Source organism: Bos indicus x Bos taurus, chromosome X (assembly GCF_003369695.1).
Source record: "Bos indicus x Bos taurus breed Angus x Brahman F1 hybrid chromosome X, Bos_hybrid_MaternalHap_v2.0, whole genome shotgun sequence".
NCBI lineage: Eukaryota > Metazoa > Chordata > Mammalia > Artiodactyla > Bovidae > Bos > Bos indicus x Bos taurus.
In genome coordinates this window covers 9,060,290-9,071,112 of record NC_040105.1, presented here as the reverse complement: position 1 = coordinate 9,071,112, position 10,823 = coordinate 9,060,290, and positions in this window count along the sequence as shown.

Sequence of the window (10,823 nt, the reverse complement as noted above, 5' to 3'; positions counted from 1 at the left end):
TTGGCCACCTGACGCGAAGAACTGACTCATTGGAAAAGACCTTGATGCTGGAAAAGATTGAAGGTGGGAGAAGGGGACAACAGAGAATGAGATAATTGGATGGCATCACCGACTCGATGGACATGAGTTTGAGTAAGCTCCAGGAGTTGGTGATGGACAGGGAAGCCTGGCATGTTGTATTCCATGGGGTCACAAAGAGTCTGACACAACTGAGAGACTGAACTGATTATTTAGGTAATGATATATTTTAAAATGCATCTTGCAACTACAAATCAACATAATCATCCAGAAAATTTCCACAGGGTAAGAGTTTGAAGCAAAGTTACTATTAAAATGCAAAACGTAGCATAAATTTCCGCTACAGCACAAATTTTCAAAGATACATTTACACTGGGAAGAATCAGTAGTAGCTTTTCCCTTGCTATTTTATATGCATCAAAACCAGAAGCCAATTTGAAATAATGTTTAGCCTTTGTTCACCTCCAAAGGTTTAGCATTCATATGCATCTGGGTGGTGTGTTTTCCTCATTTCCTCACCACACATGTCCTTCATGGAAGCCTTTGGTCACAACTGACTATTGGGGATTGATGTTTAACAGGGCTTCTGTTGGCCTCACATGCATGGCCTTAGGAAGGTAAAAGACCTGAAGTTCTCAGCACAGGAGAAAAGCCTTCTCAGCCTACAAAGTGATAAAGATAATCCCTCCATGCTGCCAAGTAGCTTCAGTCGTGTCCGACTCTGTGCGACCCCATGGACTGCAGCTCACCAGGCTTCTCCGTCCATGGGATTCTCCAGGCAAGAACACTGGAGTGGGCTGCCATTTCCTTCTCCAATGCATGAAAGTGGAAAGTGAAAGTGAAGTCGCTCAGTCGTGTCCGACTCTTAGTGACCCCATGGACTGCAGCCCACCAGGCTCCTCCATCCATGGGATTCTCCAGGCAACAGTATGGGAGTGGGATGCCATTTCCTTCTCCATCCCTCCATAATAAGTGCTAAAAATAACTGCCATGCCTTCAATCTCCCTTGCCTAAGTCCTCTAAATTAGGGGATAAATCTAGAAGCCTGCTTGAAGTTGACTGGATTTCTTCAAACTTTGAACACTAGATTTTTTCCAACAAAGGTACTGCTCTCTTTAAGATTCTCAATACTTGAGACTGAAATGTTTCTTAAGCAAATGAAACACCATCCATGCTTCTCATTTTGGAATAAGCCTTCATATATGTAAGCTGTTTTTTCTTCTCAGGAAGGGATGATATGTAAGAATTACCTATGGATCTGAAGTGGCATATGGCTAACTGTGGGGAAGGATGGGCAGAATGTTTCTATATTTCATCAAGTGTTCCGGGCTGTGGGGAATGTGGTTACTAGCAAATACCAGAATGGCCTATAGGTAAACATATGGCACTGCACATAATAATCATCTCCTAAAACCTTCTGAATGTACTGTAAAAAAATTCAACACTACTTTATTGTACTGCTAGAAATTCAGTGTCACAAAGGGCCCAAGTTTACTGGCAAACTTGAACCTGACCTTCAGCATTCACAAGAAAAGACCAATCACACTGCAAGTAATTTGTCTGTCCTAGGTTGGGGATACAGAAGTGGAAGAGATAGTCATGGTTCATAACTTCAAAGAGTTTATAAGCTTGCTGCTGCTGCTGCTAAGTTGCTTCAGTCATGTCCGACTCTGTGCGACCCCAAAGACGGCAGCCCACCAGGCTCTGCCATCCCTGGGATTCTCCAGGCAAGAACACTGGAGTGGGTTGCCATTTCCTTCTCCAATGCCATTTCCTTCTCAAAATACTACATACTACCCAATTATGTTTGTCAAGAACACATTACTTTCTCATGTGGGAACAGAAAACACTTCCTCAAATGCTCTCTTTACATTTATAATGAAAGTCAGTCTACCTCACAAATTAAGTAAACCACTCTTACCATGGAGACTTTCCTGGGGGTGGGGAAGGGGTAGAGCTATAGTTTAGAAACCACTGTTTCCAGCAGGCAGAGAGATGCTTCTCCATTTCTCAACAAATTCTGTACCGGTATTGTGCTTGGAGATGCTGAATGTCAAGATGTTCCTTCCAGCTTCAAACTTCCTATTTCTGTTTTAGATAAACTGCCATGCAGGTTGGCAGAACCACGCTTAAGTGTGAACTCAAGCACACTTTCCTAGTTTAAAAGTTAGGTAGACTCAAGTAAGGCAAGCAAACAGACAGAATCCTTGCAATTTCAAGTCTGAGTACCCAATGCAGTGACCCAGTCAGCATGCAGGGTTCTTTTCATCTTACCATCACAGTAGACTAAATCCACACCTCTTGGTTGAAATTCTTTGAAATTAAGATTATCAGACAGCAGACTGGTTGCCTGGCATTGTCAAACCATCTTGATAAGCTCATCCCCCTTTAAGTATGACTGGCAATGGGCCAGGAGAGCTGGGTATATGCCATGAATAAGCCAGGACTACTTAACTGAAATAAAAATTCCACACCTTAAGCTTTCTTCTGAAGAGTTTAATTTAAAAAGAAAATTAGCACAGAGGCAAACATAAACAAAAGGGCAGGGTTATTGCATGCTTAGCACCAGACTGATCAACTGAATCATAATTAGAAGTTCTGCCACTGAAATAAAGTAATTTGATGCTACATTTATTCTAGCATTATATTGATCATCCCTAAAGAAACAAAACTAACTTCAATAATGTCACCAAATATTTTAGAAACTCAGTTTCAGTCCTACAAATGCACACAATTATTCTCCCCAATTGAGAGTAGGTGGATACAACTGGTTTCTGAAATAGAATTGATGGTGGAAGTACTGAGAAACAGTAAGGGTTTTGATTCTCTGGAATTTCTGGGCAGTGATTTGGGTGTAGGAAGAATTGAAAATCATTTTGCAGCAATAAAATAGAATGTTTGATTTTCTGCTGACTTTTTCCTGGTTTACTGCAACTCCACACATCTGGAAAACTTTCAATGATCCAAATGAAAGATATTTCCAACGAATCATTTGAGGTTGCTGAGATTAGCTCATAGCTTAAATACAAAAAAGGAGAACAGCCAATGGAAGAGAGGGGACTGCTATGAAAGGCAGTAAGCCCATCTTCATGAGGAGCATTGCAAGGGGATGGTTAGTACAAAACAATAAATACTGCTGACAAGCCATCTTCCAAGAGGAAGAAACAATTCTTTTTTATGATCCATGAATAATGAGGCCAATCTGAAACTGGCAGTCTTTTCCACAATTGGGGCAGATGTCTCCATGTTAGAACCTAGGACTTACAGTGGCAGCGTTTATCTTTCTCTTTTGTGGAAACGTGTACCTGATTTTGGAGTGTCTAAGCCCTCAACCCCTGTGCTGGCATTTGGGGATTTGGTCTTATGAATAATACATAGATATGCACTGAGCAGCTGCTGTATGCCAGGCACTATACGGTGGCAGTGGAAAGCAATGCCCCTGCACTCAGTGGAGAGAGACAAATTATAAAGAGCAAACCAATAATTCAATGTATACATCAAGAAGAAACTTAGAATAATGGGAATGATATTTTAGCAAGGGTAGTCAGGAAAGGTAACTCTGGTGCTACAGACAGAATTTAAGCAGGCCTGTGAATGGAATCAGGGGCTAGTCCTGCCAAAGATGTGAGTTTCAGGGAGAGGAGGATATGGGCAAAGAGTAGGCTGGACAAAGGTACCCAGGAAAATGCGTGTCAAGTTCAAGGTATTTTTGAATATTTCTTGTATTATTCTCTGGCCCTTAGGAGACCTCCTTTTGCTCAGAGAGGAGAACAGTACTTGCCTTGGGTATTTAATATCTGGAACCTGGTTTGAGACATTCTACTCAAGGTAATGAATGTTGAAGAATTTCATTGCACATTATATAGCTGGAGATTTCTGCTTTAAAATGACATAATCATTTGAACAGTTGACTAATCTCTCAATTTGAATAACATTTTCCCAAAAAGTTATTAATATTCCCCCAGAATTTTGATATACTTTAAAAAATATTTTTACGAATTAAAAAACTTTACTGAAGTACAACTGATTTATAATGTTGCTGATAAACCTTTTGTATGTTGCCTGAATCATTAATATAACTGGCAGTATTTAATTCATAAAATTAAAGCAATCATGATATCTGAAAGTAGAAAATTTATGACTTCTAGGATTCCTATCACAGGAAAGAGAGAATGTATATATCGATTTAAAAGCTTTTTAATTCCATAAAGTTTTTCAGTGAATACTTCATCTTTCTTAATTCATGCCTATAGTAGTTTTATCTGCTAGATTAGAATTCATTTTTAAAAGAGGAACTAAACGTTATTAATATCCCTTTATAACAAGTCTCCCACCTAATGGCAAGAGGCAAACACAGTGTTTTCCCTGGGCTCAGGATTGTGGTATATACAGCCACCTTACAATTAATACCATGATTTAATTAATGACACTACTTTATGCTGATTATCATACTCTTAACAGGACAAGATCCATAGGGTTGAAAAGAGTCAGACACAACTGAGCAACTGAGCACACATGCGCACGTGCACGCACACACACACACCAGGAAAAGAAGCTTTTCTCTTTTTTCTAATGTAATACCTAAACAATATTTCTGGCCAATTTCATTACAATGTCCTTGTTATGATCAAATCCTTTTGAAGTGACTTGGGAATTCTGAAACACAGGTGACTGTTTGCATGTGTGCATTCATGTAGTCATAAATCTATTAATCAAATATTCACTGAATACTTACCCTGTGCCTCTTCTTCTCCCAATTGTTCTGCTTAAGGAAAATGACAAAAGTGCAACTTTTTAAAAAAATCTCCTTGAGACAGATTAAATATGGCTACCAATTCTTGGTCTTCTCTCATCAAGAAATGGGGGTTATTTCTCCATTTCTCATTTTCCGTTGAATCTGGTGTACTGTGACTGCTTTAACTAAGAATGCAGCAGAAGTCAAGCCATTCTAATTTCAGACTTCCCTCTTAAGAGTACTCACAGTTTCTGTTTTCTCTCTCTTAGAACTCTCACATTTAGGACCTCCAAGTCACCCTGCAAGAAGTCCCATTCTCTTTCTGGAGAGAACACGTGGAGAAGCCAAGTGGAGGGGAGAGCTACTGCGACAACGTGGGGAGGGAGAGAAGCCTGGCCACCCCAGAGTCCCAGGTGAGCCTCTAGATGACTCTAGACCCAGCGTTACCTGACCACAACTGTGAGAAACCCCAAGAAAGGCCAGCAGAAAAGCTGCACAGCTGAACCCAGTCAACCAACGGAACTATAAGAGAGAATAAAAGGACTGCTATTTTAAGCCCCTGTATTTTGGGATGGTTGGTTATACAGTAATTAAATAATGAAATGACCCTCAAGGGAATTTGGGGGCTGAGGTCAGTATTCCAGAGGAGGCAATGTGTGGCCAGAGGGTTACAAACGTTCTGCCCTTTACAGAAGGGACTCGCTGAAAAGGATGAATTCCCCTTCCTCTAGTAATGAACTGGCTATTCTGGAGCTACATAAAGGCAGCCTCTTAGACATCCCCTAAGAGGGTGGTAGGTTAAGTCACTGTTTGAGAAGAGATTATGGGACCTCAGAGCCGAGGCACAGCGAGTGTCTCTAGAGGCAGATGCACAGCTCCAGCTCCACTGTACCGCAGGCTCACCCACAGGTCTTCATCACCCCCTCTCCCAAGGACAAGCAGGCTTACAGTAACTGTCTGATACCTTTCCAAGCCATGAGCATTGCCTTTTCTCTCTTTATCGATGTACAGTTGATTTACAATATTGTGTTAGTAGAGCTCCATCTTGAAGATTATCAATAATGCCTCCTGCACCCATTCCCTGCTCCCAGGATGATGTCCAAACTCCTCAGGAAGACACAGAACAGACTCGCCACATCTTCATGTATTAGTTTCCTGTGGTTGTCATAATAAATTACCTATATATAAACTTCATGGCCTAAAAACAATAGAAATTTAGTCTCTCACAGTTTTGGAAGCCAGAAGTCTGAAATCGAGGTGTCTGTAGGACAGTGCGCTCTTCAGAGGCACAAGGATTCTAGAAGAATCCTTGCTTCTTCTAGCTTCTGGTGGCTCTAGTCATCCCTTAGCTTGTGGTTGTATCACTCCAATCTCTACCTCTATCCTCACATGGCCTCTGTGTACATGAGTTCTTCTCTTCTTATGGGGACACATCACTGGAGTACAGGTGCTCACAGAGACGGGGACAAAATGCACACCAATATTGCATTTTCCTGGGCATTCTGGAAAACTGTTTCTAAGCCTCCCTTGCATTTAAGTTTGGACCATGAGATTAATTCTCATCAAAGAAATGAAAATAGAATGGTATATTCCATTTCTAGGCTTTTCCACTAAAATTTCCCAAGAAATCATTGGCTTTCTCTTCTTTCCATCTGTGTGTCTGTGCTGTTGCTGCTGCTAAGTCACTTCAGTCGTGTCTGACTCTGTGCGACCCCACAGACAGCAGCGCACCAGGCTCTGCTGTCCCTGGGATTCTCCAGGCAAGAACACTGAAGTGGGTTGCCATTTCCTTCTGCAATGTGTGAAAGTGAAAGTGAAGTCGCTCAGTCCTGCCCAACTCTTTGCGATCCCATGGACTGCAGCCTACCAGGCTCCTCCGTCCATGGAATTTTCCAGGCAAGAGTACTGGGGTGGGGTGCCATTGCCTTCTCCGTGTGTGCCTGTAGCCTTGTGCAAATTTCATTAACTCTTTGAGTTTTACTTTGTCTGTTAAATAACACTGATAACTGTGTCCCAGGGTTGCTGTGAGAAGTAAAGGAGAGAAAAATCCAAGCACAGAGTAGGTTTTCATTAAATGCTATTTTGTTTTCTTCCTACATCCTTCTTAGGAACTGAAGAAATTCATCCTGAGGGGAAGCTAAAGCTTAGCATGTATCAGTGTTATCAAAAGAGACATTTTCCTTTGCTGCCTAAATCATTATTTTAAATCAAAACTCATCTTAACAGGACTAATTACTGTATAGAGATATTGTGACTAATTGTATGGGGACTGTAGAGAGTGGAGATGGGGAAGGAAGAATGGAGGCTGTTGGACCCAACCTGCAGGCAAGAAGACAAGGTCACTGCATTTGGTTAACAGGGCCACTGTGTAGCTGACTGGAGTTTCCTTGTCATAACAAAGCTGGCATTTAAATAAATAAGTTAGTGTTAATCATCAATGTTGATTAAAACCTGCAGTTACTGCAGAAGCTGAACACATACTTGGCTTTTTTTCCCTCCCTTATTTTTCCCCTGGTCTTAGCAATGTAGAATCTCAATGGTCCGGAAGAAAATTTTTCTATTTTTATTAGAAACAAAATGAGCAGGGTGTGGAAATTATATAAGGAATTTAGATGGTGGAAGGGAGGAGAGTTTGGTGTGTTTGTGTAACGCTTCATAAAAGGATGCCAGCTGTGTTGTTTTTAATTCAGGAATTATAGGGCTAAAAAGAGATTTACTCACCAATAAATATCCATTTCCTTATTCTTCATGGCCATATTGTCCTCCAGTAATTCAGTACTAATTCCAGACCAGTTTAATATTAATAGTTACCCAGCAGATAACACAGCACTGTCACAGATGCTGAGCTCTGTACCATGCATAAACTGAGACTCTGAAGAGGAGCAAGGAGGAGGGACGGAGGGCTTTTTCTAAAGATACTCTACACTGTTTAGCTTTAAAACCTAGAGAATGGGATATTATGAGGCAGCTTGAATCAACAGTCTTGAAGTAGAAGCATAAACTAGTTTTTGTAGTGGAATTCTGATTTGGACAGCGTTTTCCTCAGTCACTCATCCTCAAATTCAACTCTTCAAGTAGGCAAGAACTGCCACTGGACCCGCCAATGGTAACTGCCAAGCATGGTTTCTTGGTGCTCACTGTTGGCCCTGAGTTCCTAAGAGTTTTCTGGAACATCGCAGCCAGACCAGTCACACCTGCGCAGCACCTATGTCACCCAGCTCCTCGACCGCTGTGGGCAGCCTCCCGCGCTCCATGGCCCCTGTCCTCCCCACCGCGCAATCCTGTCTGATGGATTCTTATGTATTCACAACAGACATTTGCGTAGTTCCTATTATTTGCCCTTTAGAATTTGACATATAATCACAGCATCTACCTAGAGCAGTGGTTCCCAACTGGGGGACAGGTTTGCCTCTCAGTGGACAAGAGTAAGAGGATGTACAGAGTCAGGGGACGTCTGAGGAGAAGGGCAGTCCATGTTTGGTCCAGAGCCTCAACAACATCAGGATTCAGTGTCAGCTTCTATGATCTATTCACACTTGCCCCACTGTGACAAAAAGGGCGGTCACAACTCTAACTATTATATTTCTATGGAACTATGTCTCAAAGCAGGAAGGAGAGAGAAGCTTCCCATTTCCACATGCTCCTCTGTCAAGGAAGAAAGTTTCTGTCTAGCCCCAGGCCCAATAGTTTCCTGAGGTCACTTTAGCCAGAACTGAATCACATATCCATGTCTAAGCCTTAGTGGCAAGGGAGGCAGGGAACATAGGTTCTGGCATTTTAGTGGGCGGGGGTGTCTGCTGGCAAGGAAAAGGCCTTGGGAGGTTCCACAAGAAGGCAGAGAACAGTGTAGACGCTGCCTGGCTCTGTCCTCAGAAAGCTCACAGCCTATGGCAGGAAGAATCAGAATAGTACAAGGCCGCTGCTGCCATCTAGAGCTAGAACGTAAAACACAAAACAGGAGCTGTCAGCACTGCCTGGAGAGGTCAAGGAAGGCTTCACAGGAGACACATGCCTGGCCTTTGTCCTGAAATCCCTGTTTTAGAAAGAGCATCTTCACCCAAGTCAGAAGCTCAGAGAGTTGTCTTTGAATCCCCTCTTTCCACCTCTCCACGTGTGACTCACCCCCAATATATGTCAACACTCTTCTCTCTCCCAGGTCCATACTTTCTCAGTCTTAATTCAAGGTCATAGACTTAGTTCAAGATCTCATCCCCACTTTCCCTCCTGATTGCTGGACCCCTCGACTTTAATCCATCTTCCACACTACCTCCATAGTTATTGTTCCAAACCTTATATAGGGTCATGTCAAAACTGCTTGCTGACTCCTTACTTTTTAAATAAAATACAATCTGGCCTCCTTGGAGTGCCAGGCCCAGGGCACTGCAGTCTTTCCTCACCTGCCTTCCTAGCCTCACCTTCTGCCTTTAAGCTTCTGTACAGAAAAACAGGGCGATTTTGCTATTACCCAGATATGCCACATAATTTCATGCCTCCATGCGTTTGCACAGGCTACTTGTCCTTCTTTCCCATCCACTTCCCTTATTTGTTAAAGTTCATCATTTTAGGTCCAACTTAAATGTCACCAGATCCATGAAGCTTCTTCAGTCTCTCTGTGGCAGAATTAATATGCTGCCTCTTCTGAGTGTTCAGAATGTTCAGAATGTTCTGTTGAACCTCTACTGTGTTGAGGAATTCCCTCACTGTATCTAATATACACTTTCAATAGGCCAGGTACTTATAAAAGTTTTTTATATGAAACTCATTTAATCCTCACAGCTGCTGCTGCTGCTGCTAAGTCACTTCAGTCGTCTCTGACTCTGTGCGACCCCATAGAAGGCAGCCCACCAAACTCCCCCGTCCCTGGGATTCTCCAGGCAAGCACACTGGAGTGGGTTGCCATTTCCTTCTCCAATGCATGAAAGTCAAAAGTAAAAGTGAAGTCGCTCAGTCATGTCCGACCCTCAGCGACCCCATGGACTGCAGCCTACCAGGCTCCTCTGTCCATGGGATTTTCCAGGCAAGAGTACTGGAGTGGGGTGCCATTGCCTTCTCCAAATCCTCACAGCAGCCCTCTCTATAATTATCACCCATTTAACAATGGGGGAAGCTGAGGCACAGTGATCTCAAGAACTCTTCTTGGTTTCAAATGCAGTCAATGAGTCCAGAGGTGAGTTCATCATTTCTATACCAGCACTGTGTGATGGAACTTTCTATGGTGATAGACATGTTGCATATCTCCACCATCCAATATGGTAACCATTAACCACACACAGTATTGAGCACTTGTAATGTGACCGGGGTGACTAAGGAACTGGATTTTAGGTTAATTCATTTAAACAGCCATATGTGACTAGAGGCTACCATACTGGACAACACAGCTCTGTACCATATTCTTCTCCATATAAGGGCAGAGACTACAGCTAGTTCATATGCCCCTAGGACCCAGCTTCCAGGCTTGTTAGATTAAAATAGACTTACTTCCTTTTCTGCCATAAAAATGTAGTGCAGCCTTTCTACCCCTACAAATGAGGGACAAGACTATTTTGCTGAGTTCCATTCTGCAGCATATGCTACGCAATTTCTATTATTAGAAAATTTGGTTAACCACTCTAATTGAAAATGTTTCTCAAAAAAGCTGTTTTATTACTTTTTGATACCATGAGCTCACAAAGCAACCTCATGTAGCTTAGAAGAGACTCCGACCTCTGTGTTCAGAAATACAATTCCACTTATTGACAATTCTTCTTTATATTTACAGGTCAACATCTAATAACATTTTTAAGGTCAGCACACAGCACCAAGGAATAGGAAATAAAAGTCAACTGCGGTAAACACAAGCACATCCTGAAAGCTACTAGTTTTACATTGCTAGAAGGCTATTTGTGTGTGTGTGTGTGTGTGTGTGTGTGTGTGTGTGTGTGTATCACCATATCCCATGAAGATTTATGCTTAACTTTGGAAGATATCCATATCAAGAAATAACATTAAATTTCTGAACACTATTCACAAATCAGTGTGAAAATATCTAAGTGACAAAGGCAGCATATGTTTTGTCTTCACCATGTTATTT